This window comes from Vicugna pacos, unplaced genomic scaffold (assembly GCF_048564905.1).
Source record: "Vicugna pacos unplaced genomic scaffold, VicPac4 scaffold_19, whole genome shotgun sequence".
In the NCBI taxonomy this organism is placed as follows: domain Eukaryota; kingdom Metazoa; phylum Chordata; class Mammalia; order Artiodactyla; family Camelidae; genus Vicugna; species Vicugna pacos.
In genome coordinates, this window is record NW_027328740.1 from 38121899 (window position 1) to 38148500 (window position 26602).

A 26602-nucleotide genomic window follows, 5' to 3' on the forward strand; every position below is an offset into this window, starting at 1 on the left:
CAATTTCAAACCTTACAACTGTATCTCCAGGTGAGATTAGAGGCCATTGTGAAGTTATTACTGTGTTAATCCTTATTTACTAAATTCTCTACAATGAATATTACTGTTACAATAAGAAAAATAAAAAGTAAGTTATCCTTTAAAACATGCACACCAATTCATTCATTGGGAAAAATTATTCTATCAATTAAGAGATAAATATCTATTGAAAAAGGACAACTTAAAAACAAGAGTGCATTTGCATTTTTCATAAATTGAAAACTGAAAAGCACAAAGACGTCAAGTTTCTAGGGAGACCAATGCAACATATTAATAGTTATTTTCAGAAATTCTAATTTAACAATGAAAACTCTGGAAAGGGAAAATCGTGACTGAGAGCCAACTGCAAACACATGGAGAGCAAAGGCCTAGAAATCACAGTTCCTTTAACTCTGCTCCTAACACAATAGGAGAGGAAATTCCTCACTGAGGGGACAGTGGAATCCCATGCATAAGACAGGATACACAGTACAAACTGCACTAGAATTGGGGGTGAATTTTTTAGAAGAATTCTAAAGTTACAAAATTGCTGAAAAACTATTAAAACACTGACAGAAAGATTAAAACACACAGTCATATATATTATATAGAAACATATGTAGTCTGCTCCCATGTTGCATTTAAATACAAATATATTTGTTCATTTATGGGCACTTATGACTTTATCCCTGGTAGAATATTTCAACTAAAACAAATAATCAATATAACACTCCTTTGTCAAATCTACTTGATAAGTTACTCTGCTATGTAAACATAATGTGTCTAAGATAGATCTAAAATTAGTGAAAAAGAGCTTTGTATGGCTTCTTGAAGTATTCTCAAAATTCAAAGCTTAATTTTAAAACAGATCTGAACAGTAATTCTATATTACCTTTCCCGTCGTGAAATGAACAACACAGTCTGTTGTCAAAATTCTGTCCTTACAATGATTCACGAGCACCGTATCCTCACAAAACTGCTGGACAGCAAGGCACTATCCAGACACTGTGACCCAACAAATGAAACACAATGAAGACAGTGACCCTATTTTGGAGGGCTTATAGTCTGTGTCAACACCAGGGTTTTATTTGATTGGTTTGATTGGTTGGCAAAATAAAATCAATCAAGTACTTTCTTCTTTGAGCATTCTATAAGTCATGACTCTGCTGTTAGTGTCATGAGCAGGAAAGACTTAAGCATGACTTGATTAGATCAACTAGCAACAATCATCACTGGAGAGTGAGTAATAAAGAAGTTAACTGATAGCAATGCTTCTCCCTACATGAGACCTAAAATAAATCGACACTGATATCCGAAAAGAAAATGAGAATTTGAGGTCCCCAATAAGAAAAAAATCTAACAAGAAATCAAAAAAGTAAAGATTTTTTCATTAACGTTTCCTGGAAAGATTGGAGCATGGTGGTGTTGAGCTCAGATGCTAGGGAAAAACATGAGGGTCTGAATTCCCACAGCACTGGGTAGCTTTGACACTAATATGTCAGTCAAATTCTCTGCACCTCAGTCTCCGATGCATAGACTGGGGACAACAACCGCACCCATCTCCTAGAACGGTCCTAAGAATTAAGTTATTTTATATATACAAGTTTTAATAAAATACATCAGATATTAAATATTACCCCAAAAGCACAAGGAAAAATGAAAACAGAGATAAATTGGAGTTCATTAAACTTTAAAACTTTGCTTCAAAAAACACCATCCAGAAAGTGAAAAAACAACACTCAGGAGAAAATTTTTTCAAATCATTTATCTGATAAGGAATTTGTGTATCAAAAAAAAAATTCCACAGCTCAACAATAAAAAGGCAACTCAATTAAAAAATGAAAAAATAATCTGAAAAGATATTTTTCAAGGAAAATATACAAATGGCCAATAAGCACAATAAAACGGTGTTCAATAACATTAGCTCTAAAGGAAATCAAGTCAAAACAACTAGGAGAAACCGCTTCACATTCACTACAATAGGTTAAAATCAAAAAAAGATTAACAAGCACTAATGAGGGCACAGAGGAAGCGGAGCCCGCAGCCATTGCTGGTGAGGATGTAACACAGCGTGACCACTTTGGAAAACATCCTGGCACGTCCTCAGAGAGTTGAACATTTGGCTTCTGAATGATCCAGCAATTCTGCTTCCTGGGCACACAAGTAAGAGAACTGAAAACAAATGTTAACATAAAAACTCCTATAGGAATATTCACCATTACTTTTCGCCATTAATTTTCAGAGCCAAAAAACAGAAACAACCCAAATGTCTATCACGTGATGAATGGGTAAACAAAGGGGCCCAGCCATACAGTGAAATATTATTCAGCAATAGCAAAGCATAGAGTACTGATCCAGGCCACAACGTGGACAAACATTGAAAACGTTACTCAGTGTGAAAGAAGTCAGTCAAAATAGACGGTTCCACTTACATGAAGTGACTCGATTTGCATGAAATGTTCAGCACAGGCAAATTCACAGAGACAGAAGAGTGGCTCCCTGGGGCTTGGGGAGGATGGGGAAGTTGATAATGTCTGCTTATGCGTACTGGGTTTCCTGTTGGGGGGAAGAAAATATTCTAAGATTGACTGGGATGCACATTTCTGGGCATAGAGTAAAATCCGCTGTACATTTTAATGGGTGATTTGTATTAAAACTGTTAAGAACAAAAGCACCTCGGATTAGTACCTTCCATAGTAAATGCAAATTGCTAACATTTATTACAGGAAGAAGAAACTGCCCTCAGCATGAAAGCAGGAGATCAGCAAATATTAGTTAACCGAAATTGGACAAGAGCATTTCACTTGAAACTGTTGCTGAGTGTACAAGAAATATTCAGACATGACAAGGAAAATCAGTTTGACATCACGAAGAAGCATTCTGCTTCAAATGCAAATCAAGGATTCGGCAAGCCCAGCTGCTACAAATGACCAGAGAAGAAACCTGGTTCTTAAAACAAGCACCAGAGCCAACAAGGAAATGGTGGTGAGGAAAGCAGGCGGCCTAAAATCTGGAACAGTGTGCTACAAATAATTTCTCCACTGAAAATTCAAAAATAAAATGAAAGTGATGTAATGCTGTGTTGAACTCACGTGAATGGGCTTCCTGCAGTGCTTGACAGTTCTGTAACCCCGAATGACTCAGGAGAATCAGCATGGCTCCTGGGAGTCCCCAAGTAACTGCCCATCAGCACGCTGACCACCATCACATCTGCCAGGGTTGAATTGCAGAGAAGAGAGCAACCTCTGAAAGGCACAGGGAATGTTGACAAGGGAATAAAAGGCTGCGGTCAATCCTGGGACAGAGGCCCTGTGAGCAGAGGCCAGAAGGCTGCAGGTGAACTGGAGTGGCCCTGGGGCAGGAAGGGACCACAGGGGAGCATATCTCAATTATCTCCTCTCTCTCCCTCGGGTAGAAGGGATAAAGCCTGCATCCTTCTCACCTGGAACTGTGGGTTCTGGCTGGCGGAAGTCTTACCGACACGGAATGAATTTCTCAAGACTGCGGAAAAAGGAAAGAAAGCGAGAGGGATTAGGGAGCCAAATCCACGAGTCTCTCAAATGCTCCCATATTTATTGTGTATAATCAAAGTAAAAAGTCAATAACAGTTGTGAGATAGTAGGCAGGAACTTGGGGAAAGAAGGGATGAGACAGAGATTGTAGACTCCACCATGAGTACTAAGGCTTAGTTTACCTTTAGGGAAGTCATGGGCTGAGGGGAACAAGATACATTTTTTAGACATGTTCATTACAAAGCAGACCACCAGACCAGCCTGGTCCCTGTTTTGGGTATAATAGACTATCTAACACCACGCAGGCCTGGCGTTTATAGCTGAGGGCCTGGGTCATTGCTGTGCAATAAGCAGTGTGCTATCTATAACCTCAAACATGCAAGCAAGGCATTGTCTCTGCTTTTTATGGCAAGGAGACAGGAGTGAGGATGCACAGGTGTTTGCTTTAAAGCAGTTAATAAGCACAATTTTTTTCTTAAAGTTGACAGGCGGCTGGGATGTGTTACAACTTGTTAACTCAATCATGGGCTCCCACATGGAACCATTATGGAGGACATCCTAGGATGAAAAATCCTGGCTCTGGATCTTTTCCTGCCAGCTTCGGCCACTCCAGCAGGGTCTAGACACATCCCTGAATAACGATCCCACAGAACCACCTAAACTCTTAACTCCTGGTGCTTGAAACTTAATTTTAGCTCTACACAACTTAATGTAGAAAAGTTTCAGAAATAAAAGATATTATATTCTTTTTATATCTCATCATAAGACTGATTTTTCTGATTGCTCTAAGCTGCTTCTACATGGTAAAGCACCTAATTCTGCAGGTGAATTCAGTACTTTCCTTTGGGCATAACTAGACAGTCTGGGCTGTCTGACTTCTATTAGTCAAATACCAATACACTTAATTGATTTCTTTGTTCATCAATTTCAGCCTGGAGGTGAGGGTCTATCACTATTTTCCTCAGCTCACCCTCTACTCTTTTCTCATCAGCATCTCAGGCCTCCTGAAAACAAAACAAAGCATTTGTTTCCCTTCATCTACACTTTCCACAAAGGCAACAGGAATCATCATGCCTAGAGAATGAATTCAACACAAATGTTAAAACAAAAATCTATAAACCTGAAGCAACTCCATCTCCGACTCATGATACACAATGACATGAGAGTAAGTGTGTCAGGTACAAAGCATGCGTGAGCCTGACCACCTCATTTCTATTCTTCAAAGGAAGGAAGGTTTTCGTATATTTTATTATCATTCTTTGTCATTGTTTCTGATTAAGCCAAAAAATTTTTTATGAAATAATTAAGCACTGCAATAACAGATTTTCGCTGTATCAATTACAGAAGGAATTCAGAGGGGATAGGAAAACCCACCTCTGTGAAAAATGCAAAATTCCTTCCCCTGTTAAGAACACGAATACAAAATGCAACAGAGAATTCAAATTCTTGTGGAGAGGACAAAAGCCACAGAATCAAAGCAAAGTCATTATTATGACTCAATCCAAAATTCACTGGACAAACATGCTCAATGCATTCAAATAATTTTTAAGGCACACTGCAAACCATTCACTTAATTATCTACAGGCTAGAGGAAGAATTTCCCTCTATAACAGACAACATAAATCAATAGGTTGCCCCACCAAACAAGGAACAAACATCAGGTTTTTTGCAGTTCTGATAAATCAGCAAGTTTTAAAGATCAAAATCCAGAAATTTTAAACATTCATTCACACCAGAATGAATCAAGCACTTAAAAAAAATAAATAACCCAAAGAAACTAAACACATTGATCACGTACCTGGATCAATGAGAAATTCTTGTACAGCTGGAAAAAAAGAACAGTCTATAGACTTATACTTGAAAAATAAAACTACTTTTAAAGATAACTGCTAAAACACATTTCATCATTCATGTTGCCTTGAAAAATCTGAGGCACTTGTCTCTGATCAGAAAAGCAATTCTGAGTATTAGTATGTTACAATTCAGTGCCAGTTTGCTTTAGAAGAAAAAAGAAAAGCTACTGTTTCTCATCTTGCACAAAGTTTAAAGAACCTCCCTGCCTCTATCTCCTCCCATTTTCTAAGCTCATGCTCCCCAACCCTTCTGAAACAATTATGAGAACCTCTTATTCCCACCAATATGCCAAATCACAAAAGAGTATCAATTTATTTGTGTAAATATATACCTACACCTTGAACTGGAGGAGAAAGATTTCAGAAGGCTATATGGAACTTATTGCTACATTCCTGAAATCACACACATACACGTTCACAGAGACACAGACATATACAAACTGAATTACTGGGCACTTCACAAGCTAAGGACTTACAACTTCTAGAAGATAACTTTGTAGTTAGTTTGAAATACAAAACGGTCAGCTTTTGAAAGCCTTGAACATTGCAAAATCATCCAAATATCAATGAGATCCAATTAGCCTTCTCTGTAGAATGTAATTCCCCATGATGGCAAAGCAGACCCTAAGAAGTAGTGGATCCAAGACTCGTGTTTTTCACTAGCTATGATCGTTTTAAAACACGTAAACAGATTTAGAAAGGTATGTCCCTATGACATTTATTCTTATTGAGATGGCATATGTATTCAATTGTCTATGCAGAAAATAGGACCCATGATGGTGTTTAAGAAATATTTTGTGTATTGAAATATTTATTTTTAAGTGCAGACAAGGAGGGTGGGTATTACTCCATTGTAGAGCACCTGTTGTGCACGCACATGTTCCTGGCTTCAATCCCCTGTACCTTCATGAAAATAAATAAATACAAGTGCTTACTTAAAAATAAGAATAAATTTATATAAAAAAATAAATGCAGACTAAAAACCACTGCAATCTAGGAGCCACAATTATAATAAAAAACAAGTGTTTCTATCAAATATTGACTATACACCAATTACAGAGACAACCAAAAGTCACACCTGACAACCATCACGTGTGATTCTCAGCAATCCTACTAAGTAGACACGGATGAGAAACCCGGCTCTGCGGATGAGGAGACGGAGCTCGGAGGAGCCGGGGACACTGACCGTCCTGCTCCCCGTGACACCGCGTCAGCCCAGGGCAAGCGCTGACAGAGCTGCACTGAGGGGACACCTAGCTGCATGGAACCATGGGGGATTGGGGAGTCCTAGAAAATACTCAAAAGTGTTCAATGAAAAACCAGCTCAAATATGTTACTCTGTGCCCCATCCTCTAAACACAGAACATGTCTTGGACCTTTTTGATGCCTCCGTGTCCTTTCTGCCATCATCAGTTACGTGCCCTCTCAGCGCGACCAGTCATGAACTGGACCCCATACGAAGTGCACTCAGATGGAAGAGCTTTAAAAGCTGTTTTATGAAGTTTGTAAGACTCTGTCTATTCCTCACACAGGCGGTCATCCAGCACTACTCACCGGTGCGGATGTACCACCTGAAATCACACCTTTCTGCTTTTTAAAATCCCTTCATGTAATACAGACTTTTAAACAGCAAAGAAGCAGCTCAACCACAGACAGTGGACATCTTTCCACCAAACGGACTCAAACAGCCCATCGGACTACCTGGAAGCCCTTTTCTTCTATTAAACCCACTTCCAGGTACTTCATCTGATTGGTGGACTCGGCCTCTGAATGGCCTACTCAGAGAGATCCCATCCTCACATCCGGGGGTGGGAGAGGACCCTGCTGCTGGGAGAAATCAGTGAGGAAGGTGGACATCCTCCAGCCATTTCTGCACGGGTAGAAATGCCACATGCTCAGAAATTATACCGTCAGCACCCCTCGGCTCCCATGGACTGGTTTCACATTAAGCAAACTTATGACACACTGATGCAAGAAAACCAGAAATTCAATTTATTAATGTAACAGGAGATGTGAAACTACAAACCAGATTGAAATATCAGAGTTCAACCATGAGTACAGATTCTCCTCCACGGCCCAATCTCGGGCAGGCAGTCACATGGCAAGCGTGGACAGAAGCAGAGCAGGAAGGGTTTCTAGATTAACTCAATGGACTAAATTTCTGTTATAAGAACAGATCTACTGCCTGGAAAACAATTAATGCCAATCACGGGGCACACTCCATGGACAGTGGCTGAGACACGACTGTGAGCACCTGTATAACTCCACTTTCCCTGTCCTTTCTGGTCTAACTGATGCAGAGGTACAGAGATCCAGGGATGCAGATACCTGTAAACACCCAAAGCCCATCCCTGGGAGCCTGGAAACCAGATAGCCAGGATTTAAATCCCAGCTCTGCCACTTACTAGCTCTGTTACCTTGGCCAAATTACTTACCCTCTGTGTGCCTCAATTTCCACACTGTAAACCTGGGATAACAATCAAATCTTTCTTACTCACTTGTTGTGAAAATTGGAGGATTCATTTCTGTAAAACTCTCAGAAAAGAATGTAGCACATTTTTGGTGCCCAACAAATTTCAATTTAATAAGAAAGTGATTTACAAGTCTCCCATCTAATCATCTTCTGTGTTTCATGACTATTCTGAGTCCCAAAGGAAATCCTTATTTCCCCTCTTATAAACTCTTGAGGAGCACCCTTCTGTTTCAAGCCACCACCTGTTTAATCTGAGGGGGGATTCCCTCCTCCCCACTCCTCTGGTCCATGGGAGACTGCTTCTCCCTTCACACCCCTGACCACTGGCCCACGGCTAGCCCTCCTCACACTAACAGATTGAGGTGTGAGTCCGGGGAGACAAGCAGGGCATATGAAAGCTTTCCTTCCCCTCCAGTGTTGGCCACCCTTAGGAAGCAGCCGGGATGCTCAGTTCCATGGCAAGACAGTCCTGTGCATTATGGGTCAGAATCTCTCAAGGGAATGCTCGCTGTGGACCAGAGTTACCTGGGACTGCGTAAGTCTCTAATTCTGGGACATAGTGTCATGACACTCACTCTCCCACAGCCCTGAATTTCATGGAGAACGTGGCTTCATCAGTAATAAAGGAGACATTTATCGCCTGCCTGTTCTTCTTTGTCATCTCTCAGTTGGCTGCTGGACACAACATGTGTATAAGTATTGGGTCCCCTTAAGCCCCAACATATATGAAGTAACAAAAATTCTGTGGCTTAACATTGGTTCAGGGCGACTGTGTAACTGTCCTGACTCTGCTGATGCTAAATTATGTGTATAGGAACTATGGAACCTCCTCAAATATCTTTCATCATAAAACCAGCTTTTCTTATTTTCCTGTTTCTCAGTAATTGCCAAAGACTATCAAATGATGGCTTCACACCAAACAGCAGTTAAGATTATGAGCCCTCTTGTCATACACACTGTGCTAAACACTTTACATAATTTCTAATTCTCACAATTCTACAAAGCAGAAATGAGTGTCCCCATCTCACAGACGAGGGAAAAACTCAGAAAGAACTGACTCAGGATCACGTAGCTCAGTGGCAGCGTGTGCACGCAAACCCAAGTCAAAACACCACACCCCTTTGTATATGTACCAAATCTCCTACCACCCATTGACACACAGCGGTGGGGATAATACTTAGGGAACTCAGTACACTTTTCAGCTTTAAGGTGCTCCAGAGGCCGCTTCTAGCTCTTTTATAAAATCCCGGCTCACTGGTTTCTAACACTGCAAGAAAAGTCCGATGTTGCAACTGTTTGCACAGGAAGTCTGAAATGTTCACAGCGAGATGATAGAATAAAACTAAGACATAAGCAGAATAATAGTTCCAGGTAGTCAGACATAATGGACATTGTGCTACCCTGAAGCACTAAGCAAAGGAATCAAAAAAAAAAAAAACAAAACGTTGTTTAAGACTTCCTTTACAAACAGGAAAGTTAAGACTGTAAGAAGGTGTAACAGCGCCACCTATGGCTTAAAAGGCCTTCCTGGTTGCCTGGAAAGGTGCAACACAAAAATTGCCTGTGGATCAGAAACAAGAATCAGATAACTAAAAGCTTATGTAGCACATACTGCTCTCCTAGTCCTCATGTCTTGCACTGTAGCAAAAACCAACAGACCTGTACTAGGCCTATATTCATAAAAGTCATGTCTGTATTTTTCCAACAGGAGGTAATCTAAGTATCTTGCAAAATACTTCTCAAAGAGCCAGGAAATCATAGAAGTGTATTGAAATACAAAAACATTTATTTACATATTAAAACAGCATGAGCTTTTTTCTATTAAAAAAGCTGACATGTCAAATCAATGTTTTGATATTTTAAAACCTATTAAGAGTGCAGAAAAATAAATCAAAATTTTCTTTAATCACAAAAGAGAGAAGCTTATTCCCTGAAAATGATCAATGTGGATTTTTCTAAACTTAATGCTTCTGGTCAGAGTCCTACGAATTTAAATGTCTGAGTGTATAGTTACACGGCAGCATGAACACTGAGTTGTAACAATACACATTCTGTGTAAATAATCTTCAAGGTCGTCTGCTTAAGTCAATTTAACTAGTCCCTGTCTCAATAGAATGATACAGATTTCATTAAAACTTCATACTGCACGCACACACACACACAAAACCCTGAATCCTTGTTACTTTAAGCCATATTCATATATATCCATATTGAATATGCATCAGAAACAAGCCACCCTCTTTAGTATTCACAGTTGATCCTTCTAAACTATCTGTCATTGTGACAGCACATTTTTACTAAGCAGCTCTTGGATGCTTTGTATACAAGGCGTCTACCTCTCACAGTCAGACATGGTAAACGGCATCACTCAAATTTCACAAATGAGGAAATATACTTAAGCCATGGAAACAACGTACATATTTATCATCAGGAAAGAAAAGAGTAAAGATTTTACTTTCAATATGCACTGACAAACTTTTCCTCCATACTAAGACTACATACATAAAACAAATTCAGTCATTGTAAATTATTCTGTCAATAAGCACCACTAGAGAAAAACAAGCAACATCATTAGCAATGATTGGACTTTCAAAGCCCACTCCTATTTTGCACTATAATCATTTTTAATGTTTTGTTTTTAGTGCTTACATAGCACTAATATAAAGAAAACATAAACTATTTAAGTCATTACCTGAGAATGCAACATTTGTGAAAATGTACAATTTTAATTTATGCCACTCTGTCTCACATTCTCACTGGTGTCTCTCCTTTGAAGGCCTCATCAGGCTGAGATCGCCAAAATCGGTCATTTATGGACTCACAGGAGTTCGGGAAACCACTCAACTTGAGGCTGATCAGAGGAGAAATTGAGAATGCATCCTGTGCAGCCTGGGTTCCAGCACCGAGCTAGGCACCGCCAGCTGCGTTTGATTTGGGACAAGCTGCCCACCTCTCAATCCCTCAGCTGCAAAAAGGAGACATTGATACCTACCGTCAAACACCTGCTTTGAAGTAAAACATGAGAAAAACAGTTTAGCCTTTGGTAGGTGTCCACTCACAGCAAGCTTGGTCATTATGATGATGAGGATTACTTTTAATAAGTTAAGCTAGACCAAAAATTAGAAATCACCATAAAGGAGAAACATTTTAACTCAATAAGCATTTCCTTTTGAATGGATTGATAAAAGTTCTAATGATTTTTTTAATAAACCAAATTTTGTCCATTAATTTTAGATTTACCGGTTTATGGACAAGTCTCCAAAAAAAGAATTAGAGGCCTCTAACCTCTGAATACTAAGAAAGTAAAGTTTAAAGAAATTATGGGGGAGAGTATACCTCAGTTGAGAGAGTATGTGCTCAGCACGCATGAGGCCCTCAGTTCAGTCCCCAGTAACTCCATTTAAAAATTTTTATTTAAAAAAAAGGAGAATTAAAGGAAAAAGATGGAGGACTACAGAATTTTTTTAGAGAATCCACTCAGATTTAAGATGGGGAAAAAATATCCATTTCTCACAGGAAATCTTGAGAACTATGTAAACCGGATCTGAGTTGTCTAGTCTTTAACATTATTCATGAATTCATATTACCAAGTCTTAAAACTACCTGATAACCCACAGTGGTGATAGTGATCATAAAACCTGCCAATGCGGATCGAACTCCGGCTAGGACTGCTCTGTTCTGACATCTCTGCCCCTGAGGCCTCACCAGGCTGAGAGCACTAAATTTTGTCATTCATGAGCATCTCGTGTAAGTCTTCCATTTGTGCTTCTCAGTCTCCTCTCACCAGCCCCTCTGAGGGAAGCACTGTTATCATCTTCCCCACACGCAGATAAGGTCACTGAGGTACAGAACAAACCTGCTCCAGGTCACATCGGCATTAAAGGACGTCTGTATTTCTGCTGTTTTGCGATTGACAAAGGAATCTGAGATATCAATACAAGATAGACTGTTAAATAATCAAGTCTGTCAGCTCTTCACCTCAAAGAGCAGATACTATAAATTCCTGATGTAGGATGAGGCTGCCGCCACAAAATGACTCAGCTAGAAATTAATATCCAAGATGAAGCAGCGGATACACATAAATATTCATGACTGTCAACTCCTCTCACGGGTCTTGGCCCTTCACTGCCTGAATGGGGGTGAAATCCCCACCCGTGTCTGGGAGGGTAGCGCGGCTCTTCCAAGTCTCACCCAGGCTTCACAGGCTGTTTCCCCCTACAGACTGTCCTAAATGATTAAAAAGCTCACAAGATTTTTACACCGGCCAAAACTGAAAGACATTTCTGCATATGGAGCACTTTCTCAGGCTTAAACCATTTTTGCCTACACTCAGCAAGGGGGAAAAAAGAAACATGACTCTGCAAAGTCTCTTAGCCTTACCACTCACAGGAGTTGAATGGTCTCAGCACAAGATGACCCTTCACATTACAGGATGAGAACAAAATAAAGCCGCCCCAACAACAAGCACTCCCAGAGACAGCGCTCAGCAGTCTTCTGCACACTCACGGTTGTGCAGCCCTCACCACCATCTATTTCCAGAACACTTCATCACCCCAATAGAACACCCCTGTCACTAGCAGTCACTCCACAACCCCCCTCCACCCAGCCCCTTGCAACCATCATCTGCTCTCTGCCACTGCATGAGCCAATTCTGGGCATTTCTAAGATCACTGAAATCAACAATATGTGGCCGTTTGTGTCTGGTTCCTTTCAGTTAACGTGCTGTTATCAAGGCTTTCCCATGTTGAAGTGGTATCAGCATGTCTCTTTTTTTTTGAAAATGTTAAACTTTATTAGAAGGTGGTAAATACTATCAAAAATAGTTAGAGTGGGGTATAAGGGGTGGGGTTTCAAAGGGAAAAGGCCGGGTTGAGCAGTCAGGGTGGACTACCCAGAGCAGATGGCTTTTTTCATATTCCCCTTTATTTATTTTTTCTTTTTTATTCACTCTTATGTCTGAATAATATTCCACTAAATGGAGATACTACATTTTGTTCTTTCATTCAGCAGCTATATATGGACGAGGTCCAGAAGAATGAGTGTAAGTGGTGGCTAGCAGGGATGGCATTTAAGCAAAGGGCAAGATGTGCTTTCAAAAAAAAAAGTGAACAATCAGAGGCACAAGGAAATTCAGCGCGTTTCTGAGAAAGTGCATGGTTGCTTCAGTAGGACTGCCATGCAGGGCTGTGGGGGATAGTGACAGGAGACACAGTGAGGGAGTCACCTGAGAATATTCCCCACTGTAAGCAGCTCAGCCAATTCTCCTCCCTCATCCTGTATTTTAGAGACATTTTTGCTAGCTTTTCTCTTATTTCAAGTAACAGTACTTTAGTTACACATCTGATCATCTGCATCAAACCACATTAGCTCCAAGCCACAGAAAATCATTCACTGACCGGAGCAGCTCCAAGACATAACATTGATGGACCAGGGAGTCCTGCAGCATCCCATCCTGCAGGCACAAACCACACATGTTCCCTGGTGATGTCCGGAAAGTAAAATGCATGGAAATATCTCACTGCTGCTGCACGACATCTGCCCACAAATTGCCCCCAAATCATGCTGGCACAGCACTACTCAACCCTCGCACTACCCAAAAAAAAAAAAAAAAAAAAAGAGAGAGAGAAAAGAAAAGAAAAGAGAAGAAAAGAAAAGAAAAGAAAATATAAGAAAAGAAAAGAATAAAGCTAAGAAAGCAAATTTAGGCTCTTCCATTGAAAACCAGCAACCATCACTGCCAGTATCTGAGCTGGAATGATCCTGACTTCAAAAACCACTGTGCAGTTACTATTCAAATGTGACAGACATATATGTATTTCACTTAGATGATATTACAATAGGATTTTTCTTTTCAAAATTTCCAGTTGCAACAATAGCACAAGAAAGTTTATGTTTCATTTTTTTAAAAATATCAATTATTTTCCACTTTGTTAATTTTGAATCTATTATTATTTTATAAAGGGAGCTATGCTGCAGATTATAAACCAAATATCTGGCTTCTGCAAACAAGACCTATATGACTTCACTATTTCAGAGCAAGCTTTAATGATGCTTTCAAATTGGGGGCGCTCACTAGCAGCTCTTTAAATACTGTCAAAGATGTGCTATTATGTAATGCAAAGGGTCTACCTACACATCAACTCAGAAACCAAAGAAACTACATGAAAGCCTTAGTTTATCATTTTAAAATATTCCTATTATTTTGAATATTAAATTTCTTAAAAGATAAGATATTTTTTGAGAAAGACATCAGTTGTATTAAAATTCCTCTCACCAAGAAAGCAATCTTTATCAAGAATTACTACCCCTATGAAAATCCAAAAGACAGGACGTTTCTAGCTAAGTTAACTTACAGATCTCAACACAAGCCTAAATCCTATCTGCTCTCACTTGAACGAGCCCAGCAAAGTCCTGGGCTACTCTGGAACTTAGCTCTTCTGTTCCATATGTTGGCAGAGCTAAGATCATCACACAAGGCAGGGAAGGAGAGAAGAGGTAAGTCCACCTGGCGGCCTCCATCTGTTTACTTCCAGCCACAAGGTGTCGCTAGAGCGACCCCGCTAACAAGCCCTCCACACAAGGAAACCCGGCATCCACTCTGCCCCTGCGGTCCCCAAGCAGCCCCGACGCCCCTCTCCCACTGGTGGCCTCCGAGCCTGTGAATGGTCTTCTAATGACCCTCCCAGTTGGTGACACTCTCCCCCTCTTCCCCGCTACACACACACACACACACACACACACACACACACACACACACAGCCAAGGCAGCCTTCCCAAAGCACAAATTTGATTACATCTCCCCCACTTCAAACCCATCAAAGGCTCCCTGGTAGAGTTCTAGCCCCACCCCCGACCCTGCTTGTCCATCCTCACCTCAGTACCAGGTCCCCAGTGACCTCAGGGGCCCCGTGACCTGCTGCTACTTCCCACTAGCCTCCAGGCTCATTTTAACTGTTTGTCAAGGAAGTCTTCCTTCCCTCCAACCTCCGCACTTTGGATTAGGTGCCCTGCTGTGTTAATAAAACATTTTAATCTAAGTCAACTTCTGACACTGCTAAGCTCTCAAGAAGCAAGTACATTTTGCTTACTACTGTGGGTCCACCCCCTCTCCCCTAGACACTCAGAATTGCGTGTGTTGTGAATAAAAGAATGAAGGGGTGGGACTCAAAAGGACAGGCAGAGCTGCTCTCCTAAGGGTCACTTCCTGCTGACATCCTTCACTGCCTCTTCTGTGTCAGTTCTAGTAAAAACCAAGCTCCTCCAAAGCCCTCCACCCCTAGGCCCTCTCCAGTGTCCTTCAAAGCAGGGTCACCCACCACCCTGGACCACACAGGGCAGTCTCCCCGAGTCCCCACCCCACAAGCCTCCAGGCCTCTACCCGGGCTGCTCCTGCCACCTGAGTCACCCTCTTGATTCCTTCCCCTGGCTGACTCTTACTCTGTCCTCAGAACTGAATGTAGAGCCAATTTCTTCCAGGAAGTCCTCCCTGATGATGTCCTTTAGCTCTTGGCTGGGCTCCATCTACAGCAGCACTGCTTGGCGACCAACTGGTATTTGTCCACCTGCTCCTATGAGACCATGACCTCTTGGAGGCCACGTGGGAAAAAGGACTGAGGTGACAAGAGGGGTGGGAAGAGCAAACAGGAAAGTCGCAGCTCAAGTCCCAAATTCAAGGATTCTGTCTCAGATAAAAAGAATAAACTGTTTCATACGTGTGTCATTTGGCTATGATTTTTGTGGCTCATGGAAAACAAGAGCTTGGTGTTCAAGCCTGAAATCCAGGTTACATGCAAAGAAATGTATATATTCATATCCAAAGGAAACCAGAGCTGCTCAACAACACTTTGCAGTTAAAATCCAAAGGAACTTTGATAAAGGCAATCTCCCTCTCTCTCTTTATTTTTATTTATTTATTTTTTTTGGTATCATATAGTTTTAGAAGTATTTGTATAACTAAGTGATGGCTACAGCCTATGATTCTGCACTGGAGTGTTTGGGGCTAAGGAAGCCCAGATTACATGCACTGTGTAAATGCAATCACACCAACACAATGACAGGCGCCCTAGTGGCTGAGCTGAAGTTCCAAAGCAGAGAACCTTATGTTGGAAGACAGCTCTCAGTAGAAAGTAAGAAATGCAATGTTCTGTACTCAATTTCATTAGCTTTATGAGCCATTAACAGATAGTATGTCTTGTCTAATGAAACCCCAAAATATATTGTCATCTTCGATTTTCTCCATCTGACTGTTTTATGCTAAATTTGGATATCAAACCCTCACTCCATACGGAAAGCTCAGGCCTTAGCTGCAGCACAGTTACATCCCGTGGAAGAAAGCCGATCAAGGGAGAACAGGAGAGTTTCCCTTCAGAAGCTGCTAAGTGTGGTTTTGCACCTGTATGTCATTTACAACCACGCCATCGTCAAAGGAGTAAGACCTTACATCTGTGGGGCAAAAAGCACTGCGGTGGTTCCGAACTATGAAAGAACACTGAGCTTTGTGCAACAGTCCTGAGGCACTTAAAGCGTACTTTCTCTGAAAGGCTCCGAAACTGACTCACTTCACCATTTCAGGTACAACCGGAATTAGTAAAGAGAACATGCCCTTGAAGTCTGACAAGGCCCTGCTGGAACCCTGCTACAGCATTTACTAGCTGCTAAATGAACCAATTCCTTAAACCTCTGAGGAGGCTTCCCAATCTTCAAAACGGGGCTGCCACCGCCCACTTGGGAGGCATGGATGTGAATGCAACACGCAAGTAGGGCGGCCGACTGGTACGTGACACGGGACCTGGCTAGTTTCCCTCCGCTGCCCTTCTGCCCCTTTAAACTTGCACTGTTCCCCCTGGTAAGGGTGAAGCCCCAGGAACAGACTGCCCGATTCTTCTGTATATCCCCGGATACATACCTTACCCTTAGGAGGTCAGAAAAACAACTGCCTCCTCCCCAGTCACTATCAATATTCTTAAGAGTCTGGGTTTTTTTAACTCTATGTTTCAGGGAGACTATTCAAGAATTGTTCAACCACCGTTCTCCAGGTTGGCTCCTCTCCCAAAGCCCATCCCTTCTTACCTCAAATCTTCTGTCTGATTGCCTTCTGTTCGTGGGAAAGAGAGTCCGCTAGGGTGCGGACTCCCTAGGCCTCCCTCCCTTCATCACAGGAGAGTGTGACTACATTCTCCCAACTCCCCACTCTGACTCCAGCTTCTGAGGAGTTTCCCCTTCTGGACCCTGCAGCCTCTGGATCGTCCCAAGACGCGCACACGTGGCCAAAACCCTCTCTTCAGATTTCTTCCTGTGTGGCCCTGCCCACCCCCCAGAACCTTAAGGATAAATGCCATTGCTCTGAAAATCACAAACGCCGCTGACTGACACACCAAAGCTGCATGGTCCGGGCTTTCCTCCAAACCAGGCACAGCCCTGCCCCCACTCAGACACAGTCTGCACCTCTTGAGATGAGCTGATCCACTTGCACGGCTGTGAACACCAGCTAAGAATGACGAATCCCAATGTGTATCTCTAGTCCGGCTCCTTCACCTGAGCCCCAGGCTCATAGACACGAGTGCCTCTTGGAAGTCCTAACTTGGATGACAAATGGCATCTTAAAAATGCCATATGTCAAAAAAAAAGGCCTTATGTCCACCATTTAGTCTAGACTTCGATTCCTGGCAGGTACCTCCCAGGCTCCCCATTTTAGTAACAGCCCCAGCACCCACCTAGGTGTTTGAGGTCACATTCAATTTCCACTGTTCCCTCCACCTGGCCCTGCCCTGGAATCAGTCTTGTTATTTCTGTCGCTAAGCCAGTCTCAAGTCTGGTTCTGCAGGGAGCACGATGGAAACCCACAAGCTCACAGCAAGGTGCACTGAGTCACACTCCTCCGAAGGGAGTTCCCTGGAGGGGGAGGCATCTCCTGCTGCCAGTCACCTCAGAAGGCACTGGATTCTCACAAAGAAGGACCAGAAGAAGGGACTCAAGGATCGCCCGTGATCTGAGGTTTGAAGGGCCCGAGGTCTGGGGGAGCTCCTAGTTAGCTGACACTCCTGTCAGTGAGCAGATGAGGATGGTAGGAACCCAGGCAAGTCTGTTCTCGCTCCAACCCCTTTTCTCTCGGGAGCCACGGGAAAGGCCAGTTTCCAGGGCACAGACCGGCCATCACAGATCCCAGCCTGCATTTGCCAACCCAGACAGCCTAGACTCCTACTTGCGACTCTTACTTCTGTTCTGTTCCCCCCCAGAATGTGATGGACTCTTTCAGAAAGTCTGGACTGTCTCAAGCGAGACCAAGTCAGTGAAGGATGAAGTGTCCACATTTGGACCAGAGCATGAAAGGAGAAACAAGGCCTCATGTCCAGCATGACGGTGGTGGCCAAGCCCTTTCCCTGGGTGAGATGAACCAGGGTCGGGGTGAGAATGCAAGGTCCCTTCACGGCTGACAGGGGTGTTGGAGACTCACTACCGCAAAATAACCACACGGCCGTCAGTGGTGGACATCAGCTGCAACAGACACAGAGTCAGCTATTTACTGCCAAAAAGGGGTAAAAGTAAAGGCCGGTGCAGGGAGGCCTGCACGGCTGCTGAGGCAAACCACAGACCCGGCTCTGAATGCCCACTGGCTGAAGCAGAGAGGAAGCTACGGTCCCCTTTAGCGGTCCCTGTGTCCACCAGATCCAAGTGAACCAGTTACTTAGGACAAGGCAATGTTTTCCTGATACTTAGAAAAACCAGCCTCATAAAGGGAACAAAAGAGTGGCATGGTTTTAGGCCCGCTCCTGCCCCTCTATGAATGCAAAGTAAAGTAAATGGCACTGGGAAGGTGAATGCAAAAAAAAAAACCAAAAAACAAAAAACCGGTGACTGCTTCCTCCAACAGCGTCCCCTGCAGCTGCTCACCCCCGAGCCGGCCACTTCCTCACCAGTGACCGCCGGCCAGGAAGCGCCGTCACGCACGTCACACAGCGACAGCCAGGAACCATGTGCCGAGCACGTTTGTGTAAAAGCCAGAATCAAGGAAGGTGCTGCAGAATTTGACTTTCCAAGTTTAAATACTCCATGAAAAAATCCCTCAGCAGCCGCCTAAATCAATTCGCATCTCACTTCTTCAAAACAAATAAACAAAATTAGTAAGAGAGCATTTGTTACCAAATATAAGGACGAACTAACAGGTTCCTCAAAGCAAGGACTTTAACAGATATCAAACTCCAGTGGGTGATGTGCTAACATAGCAAAAATTCCAAAAAAGTAGAAAATAAGATGACTAGGATAATATACGAATCATGGCAACTGTTAAGTTTTTGCTTTTTATAGCGATGGAGACGGCACAGAGGGCGATTTGGCTATTCCAATGCAGGGTGTGCACAGCCCACATTTTCAGACCCAACAACAAGCTCACGGGGTGGTATAAGGGAAAAAGGAAAATAGAAAAAGGAATAGAGGAACAGCCAAAATTAGAAACACACGAGAACAAAAATGACTTTGACAGCATTTACAAGAAATTACGTCAGTGTGATGAGGACAGGGACGCAGGGACGGTGAGACCCACCCTCACCTCCTGATCCAGGGGAGGCAGGGGCCTGAGGGAAGCGATGCTGCCGGGGGACCCCAACGTGGTCAGCGCCCCAAGCCAAAACTTCACCTAGATGCGTGTAGACAGCTTTTGAGCTACAAAATGTGGTCGCATTTCAAGCTGGACAACTTTACTCACTCCCACCAAGAGGAACAGGGGAGAATTAGGTTCTGCTCCTGAACCAAAGCATTGTTTAAAAAATTAATGACTGTGTAATAGTAAAAGCAACAATGGAGTAAAAGTCACTGGAGGAGAACGTGCTTGACCCGAGCTCACTGGCCACGTTATCTCACTGACGTTCAGATGCTGGCTGAGCCCTTATGGTACCAGAACAGACAGACCCACCAGGAGGGAGGTTTAATGCACTGCTGTATTTTGATGCCGGCAGCCATGCCTGGTACACGAGGTTCTGGGTAAACAATGGTGACAGTGTCAACCACTATGGGCTAAGCACACATCCAGCTACTCCGCCAAATCCCAAGGGCAGACTTCAAAAGGCAAAAACAAGCTGGCATTCTCTGTTGGCTCTGCAGAATCAGAGCCAAGCAGTTGCTGAGCAAAAATGTCACCAGTGCCTCCTATGACAAAATAGGAGGCACTGGCGTGGGGCTGGGGCAGGGCTCCAGGCTTCCACTGATCACCCACCAGTCTGTCCAGGGGGTGAAGGAGGTCCCTGCTTTCATTGCACCGATGCACCTACCTTGAATGACGCCTTAGGACTCAACAGGAGGTGACAGGTGAGGTGAACGGAGCCAGCCTTGGTGTAGCACGGTTCTGGCAGCTATGCCCTCAGCAGTGCCCAGTTTCCTAAACCTGACACCTCATCTCCAAGGAGCAGAAGTGTAGTGTGGGCATGTAGATCACAGGGACCTGTGAGGACAAGTACAGATCATGGCCACAACATGCCTCTCCCCTTCCTTAAGCCATAGAGGAATGTCCGGGGAGGAAGTGAAAATTATTCCAGAGCCCGCCAGGCACCACACGCAGGTGGGACACGGATCCCCTGTGTCTGTCATTCACAGGACTGGTGTGGATTTTCTTTTTATCAATTCTCTGGCATCTTCTCCTCCATCTTACCAACAACAAGAAAGTAGAATCTGACCTTAGAATCACAGAGAATCACAGAGCCCCTCCTGCACAGCGGGCCCGGCAGCACGTGCCATGTCCTCCGACCGTCACCTGTGGGACCGCCATGAGCGCTCTCCAGACTCAAGGCCCGAGGCCGTAGGCCGGGGGGACACAGCTCACCTCACTCTCCCCAGTAAAGGGGGACCACCTCTCGGCAAAGACGTCTCACCCTCTTCTGCCCGAGGGACAGCTTGAAAGATACACAGGGAAACATAGTAGAGGGTGAGGGGTTAGGCAGCCCAGAAGTGATCGTCTGCACTTCCAAGGCAGAGTGGGGCCTTTGACCTAATCACAGGGACAAAGTGAGGACGAATTTTTCCCTGCTGTGTCCCATACACCGTGACACGCCTTTCCCTGCGTAAGGAGCTAATTCGGAAGCCCCTGGCAGTGTTTCTGATGTCCTAACTTGGCATGGTGGCTGTCAGGCAGGGGAGAGGGCCTGAGCCGTGCTGGTGCTGGGCCTGGGAGGCAGGAGACATCGGCTCCACCCTGAGCTCAACCAGCACCTCGTTCTGCGTCTCGGGATTCAGAGTCTCATTTATAAGCAAAGGGATGAAACTGTCCCAGGACAGGCTGTCCAACAGGAATGAAATGAGAGTCATGTAAATAACGTTTCCCAGTTGCCACGTTTAAAATGTAACAAAAAAAAACCAAGTAACTGATTTTAAGAACAGACCTTACTTATTCTACTGTATGTAAAATACTATCATTTTGACGTGTAATCAATATAGAAAGTAACAAGATAGTTTATATTCTTTTTACTAGACAAGTTTCAGCGTCTGATGTGCATTTGACCTACAGCACATCTCAGCTCAGACCGGCCTCCTCCCCAGCACTACTAACATCAGTAGCTGTGGCTACTCTATTGGACAGCAACTCCAGGGGTCCCCCCAAGTGTCCTGGCTGAAAAGGGGGAGTAAGTGTCCACACTAACCCTAAAAGGATCTCTCTGAAACAAAGGCGGATTTAGTTTTAAACGTCTGAAAACCGGCGGGCTACACCTCCTTCCCGCCTTGGCTACAAGAAAGCCCTCCTCCTTGATGATCCCATTCTGGATGTAGGGAAGCAATCTGTCACACAGCCAGGGTGGCCCGGCCTTCAGGTTGACTTGCCTGCTGTCTGTGTCCAGTCCCACGAAGTCCTCCTTCTCAAATAGGATGTAGAGGAGGGGGGTCTTCTCCCCAGAATTTTCGGGGTCCCCATCCAGCCACTTGGACTTGGGCAAGATGAAGAGTGACTCAGTGAAGTCGTCGATCCTCTTCTCCACCACCCTGCAGTCCTCGTAGATTGAAGGCCACGTCGGTGTGCGGCTGCTCGGCCACCTCCCCATACAGCACAAAGACAAAGAGCTGAGAGTCGTAGAGCGTGGTGCCATACAGCTCCTCTGTGCGTGGAGCTTCTAGAAGGTCTTGGCCAAGAGGCAGTCAGTAATGGTGACAAGGCCCATGACATTGCGGTGGGTCTGGAAGTCACTCCATCCATTCTCGGGCACATAGAGATACCTATAGTAGATACAGAGTGCCCACTGGGAGCCGCACGGTCTGATCTGGCTCACCAAGGAGATTCCATTATAGATGCAAAAGAAATTCTCTAAGATGATCCCCACGGGTTGGACCACAATCGGGAGAGTCTGGTGGTCCTCAGCGCACTGCCCGTAGTCAGGGGCGTTCATGTTGCAGGCCCTGCCGAGAAGGGAGGGTAAATCGATGTACACACTGTGCTGTGGGCTGCGGGCCTCACTGGGATGAGGCGACCTGGTGTGCACCAGCCAGAAGGCAAGGGAAGTCCAAGCAAATCGGGGATAATTTTGTCCTCAGCGTCTGCACATGGCTACTGAAGCTCAGATCACATTACCCAGCTTTTGGTCTAGGCTTCCATCCCCTGCAGAAAAGGATCATTTCTTGTTTTCTGTTTCCAAGCACCTAGGCAGGCCCTGATGCAAAGTCGGTGCTCAAAACTGCTGAATAAATGAATGAATAAAGGAACTGCTTCCCCACCCCTCAGCAGGATATAATGCAAAGAACCATAGTAGGATCAAAATATCTGGATTTCAACGCCAATTTATTTGAACTCCTAAGGTGCAGAATAATGGGTAAGAAAACTTGCTTTGGGGAGGAGGGTACAGTTCAGTGGTAGAGCACGTGCTTAGCATGTTCAAGGACCTAGGCTCAATCCTCAGTACCTCATTTTAGAAAAATGAAACAAATAAATAGACTTAATTAACCCCCTCAAAAAATATTTTCTCCATTCAAATTTCAAAAAAACCCACCTTGCAATTGACACAATATTGTAAACTTGACTATACTTCAATTAAAAAAAAACTTGCCTTACAAGAATATATCTGGATTATGGAAGTTTGCAAATGTAAAATGCCTAGGGTACCACCTGCATAAGAAGAAGGAACTGTACAAATGTACTATCCCTCATTTATGAGCTATTTTTCCTTTGGGGAGATTATAACCTCTCAGAGATATTTTTCTCATATTAAAAAAAAAAAAGAAAAAGAAAACATTACCTGATTCTCCATACTGCTGAAGAATCAGATAACCCTATGAAAGCATCTGACCCACAGAGTTTATTCAATAAATGTTTGTTGAATGAATGAATAAACAAGCAAAGTGAATGCTGCTCCCTGCCACAGACCATCATAATGGTACTGCTTGGAAATGCCAAGCCCACGTTCCACCCAAATCTTCACTAACCACGTGGGTGACCTGGGCAGACCTGTGTGCTTCTCTCAACACCAGTTTATTCATAAATAGAAATGAGGGCAATAACACAAACCTAAAAGGGTTAGTGAGTCACGAATGAATAGTACCCCAACTTTGCAAGATGGAACTATTTAAAAAAATTGGGCAAAGAGTCCATAGGCCCTCTCCATATTATCTCTTACAACTACATGGGAATCTACATTACATCTAAAAATAAAAAGTCTATTATTTTAAAGAGGCTATTGAGTTTAAATCAGCTCACCGTCTCAAATAAGGAACACACAGTACAAATAAGGCAATGCGCAGCCCATGAGATGCACTCAGTAAATATTCCCACTGAACCCACTGGTCCCTCCAAATTCAGAGCATGAGGATGTGTCCTCGTGGCCAGAGGCCACTGCACCTGAAGCTAAAAAAGCTAATGGTCCCCACTTTCAAAAGCCCCTGCCACCAACCTAGGTCTAATTTTGTATTTGTAATTTTTTTTCTTTTTATAAAATAGAAATCCCCAATTGCATAGCCTTCAGGTCACCAAAACCTGACCACAGAGATCATGATGGCAACCCTCCTTGGTGAAACAATAAAATGAAAAGCCATTTCCACAAGACCTGTGTGTAAATCTACTAGGGAACTTCATCCTGGACTGAGAGGAAGAGGACTGGGGAGGAGGGGGCAATCTGAGGCACACAGACCCATGGGCCACCTGTCCCACGATGGACATTACACTCAACCCTCACCCTCCAGGAACTTCAAAATACACACAGACAGAGTGATGTGGACAATATATATGTATTTTTAAAGAAATTCCGACTCTCTAGCAGGTCTTGTATCTACCGAGACACAAATGGCTTATGTGTATAATGTTTCACAAAAGCCTTAAAACATTACCACCCCAACTTGACACATTAAGAAGCTAGGGATAGAGGTTTATCACATTGTGCAAGATTAGAGAGTTGCCACATCAGACACTGTATTTAAACCCAAGCCTTTGCTCCAGTGCTCACACAAGAAAGTGTGACATACTGCCCCTTTCCTGCCCTCTCCCTGCAATAAATCTCTGAAGAGTCTTTTCTGTGCCACGTGGAATCACAATCACGTCAATTTACCACAAAGAGCTATGTGACTCCTTGGAGGACGTGTCAAAATCTAAAGGGTTGTGATGGGTGGAGAGATTTGAATTTTCTGTTTCTCAAAGGAAATATGGCTTTAAAAGAAACTGAAAAGCACTTATCTCGTCTAAGCCCTCATTGTGCAGAGAAGGAAATGGAGGCTCAGAAGAGATGAGGAAAGGGACTTATTAACAAATATTGCCTCAGTGCAGCACCAAGCCAGCCCTGGGCCCTTCTGGGGGAGTACCTGGAAGGCCCAGGAAAATGATTGTTAGAAAAAGGAAAGAGAAGAAGCATACAAGGCCCTGTCTCTACACCACCATACCATGAAGTTCCACCAAATTATCCAGTATTGGGTGCAGCCAAAATTTAGGTGGGCTAAAGAGGTTATAGAAACCTGGAAGTCTCAACCATTGTGGAAATTCCAACATTTACTGTTTTTTTCCAAGTTCAAGCATCAGTTCAGTGGGCACTCCATACGAGGGACTACACGAGGCCTGGAGTTCTCCCAAATACAGATCTCTATTATCACGTGTGCAAACCACACACAGGCCCACCAGAAGAAAAACGCCCACACATAAGATGGAACTACTGAAACAGAAAAGAGCCAACCAGCATATATTGCTAGCAAAAACGGTGCTGCTAGAAATAGACTCATGGACATAGAAAGCAAACTGTTGTTAGCAGGCAGGAAAGGGAGGATTAACAGATACACATTAATAAATATAAAATAAATGACAAGGACCTACTATATAGCACAGGGTACTATTTTCAATTTCTTGTAATGAGTTGTACTAAAAACAATCTGAAAAACATTTATATACATATGCATAAGCTTATAACTGAATCTCTGCTGTACATCTGAATCTAACATGGTAAATTTACAACACTTCAATAAAAAATAATTTTATATAATAAGTAAAAATAAAAGCAACGCCATAAAAAAAAAAGTAAAAGAACACGGTAATCCCCTTAGCTGTAGGTGGTGGAGAACTCTGCAAGCACCAAGTCCACTCGAATACTCCAGCACTGGCGGTCACTCATTCTAACCATCAGAGAATCACTTGGCTTCTACGAGGTTACTTTTCTCTTCAGTGAAAGGCTACAGTTGCATCTAATGATGTATTGAATCTCATCATTCACAAACCCAAGAATTAATGAGGATTTCCCATAGGCCTGGCTCTGGACAGATGAAAAGATAGGGTCCCAGATATATTCATGTGTAGAAGAAGTTTATGCCATAAAGACATTAATTCTTCCTGCTTTGATAGACAGATTCATTGCAATTCTGATTAGAATTCCTCCCAGATATTTCATGGAATGTAACAAGTTAATTTATGGTCAGGAACAGCCAAGAAACTTCTTTAGAACCACCACTGGGAAGGGGTGGATAGGTCATGCATTTCAACTGGTCTTTCTGATGTGATGAAAACGTTCTGGAATAATAATGGTTGCACAAATGTGAATATGCTAAAAGCTGCTGAATTGTAACATTCAAGTGGGTGGACTTCATGGTGTGTGAACAATATCACAATAAAGCTGTTATATGAAAAAATCCTTCTTGCCAATTATTTTTCCCTCTATACTACTAGTCTGTCCCACAATTTAAGTAAAACAAACAAACAAAAAAAACAAAACAAACCAGATTTTGCCAGGAGCTCTTTAGGAGTGCAATGTCCCTGGGTCTCCAACGCCTCAGGTTGTGCTGTTCCTGTTAACACACAATAGCTGGGCTGGACTAGTTAGGGACTATAAGTATCTTTTTAAGATCGAGGGTCTCACGTTTCACCCTGGGAGAGTGAATGATGGAGGATGAGACAGCCTCATGCCTTCAGCTCATTTTTAACTGAACCAAGCCCTGCTTTCACCACTGTAATCCCTCTCAGTATAAAAACATGTGACATCAACAAGCACCGCCATCATAACACCTGAAAGTGTTCAAGGTACTTACCTGGGGCAGAAATCCTGATCAAGGAGACAGAAGCTCCCTCAGCACTGCCGCTCCCTTTTCCCGACTCCACCAGGAGAAGCTGGGAGTTACAGCCGCGGGCTCTCAGCCTGGGGAGCAGCGCCCACGCCGCTAATCTGGACCTCAGGGATCGGGAAAGGGAAAGGAAGGCAGCCCCGGGGTAGCGGGGCAGGGAGAGCGGGGTGGGGGACGCGGGCTGCAGCCCCTCTCGGAGGCCAGCCCCAGCCCCAGCCCAAGCCGCCCGCCCCGTCCGGGTGTGCAGACCC

At 43.5% G+C, this 26602-nt stretch overlaps 1 long non-coding RNA gene across 1 annotated transcript; it reads right to left on the minus strand.

The window, feature by feature from the left end:
- Positions 1-1916: 1916 nt before the first annotated feature.
- On the minus strand, positions 1917-26491 carry LOC140693412 (uncharacterized). Its single transcript, XR_012069167.1, has 5 exons — positions 26319-26491; positions 3461-3519; positions 3111-3263; positions 2451-2574; positions 1917-2190 (listed from the first exon to the last, which is right to left on the minus strand). It is a non-coding gene; the product is annotated as an uncharacterized lncRNA (long non-coding RNA).
- Between the last annotated feature and the right edge of the window lie 111 nt (positions 26492-26602).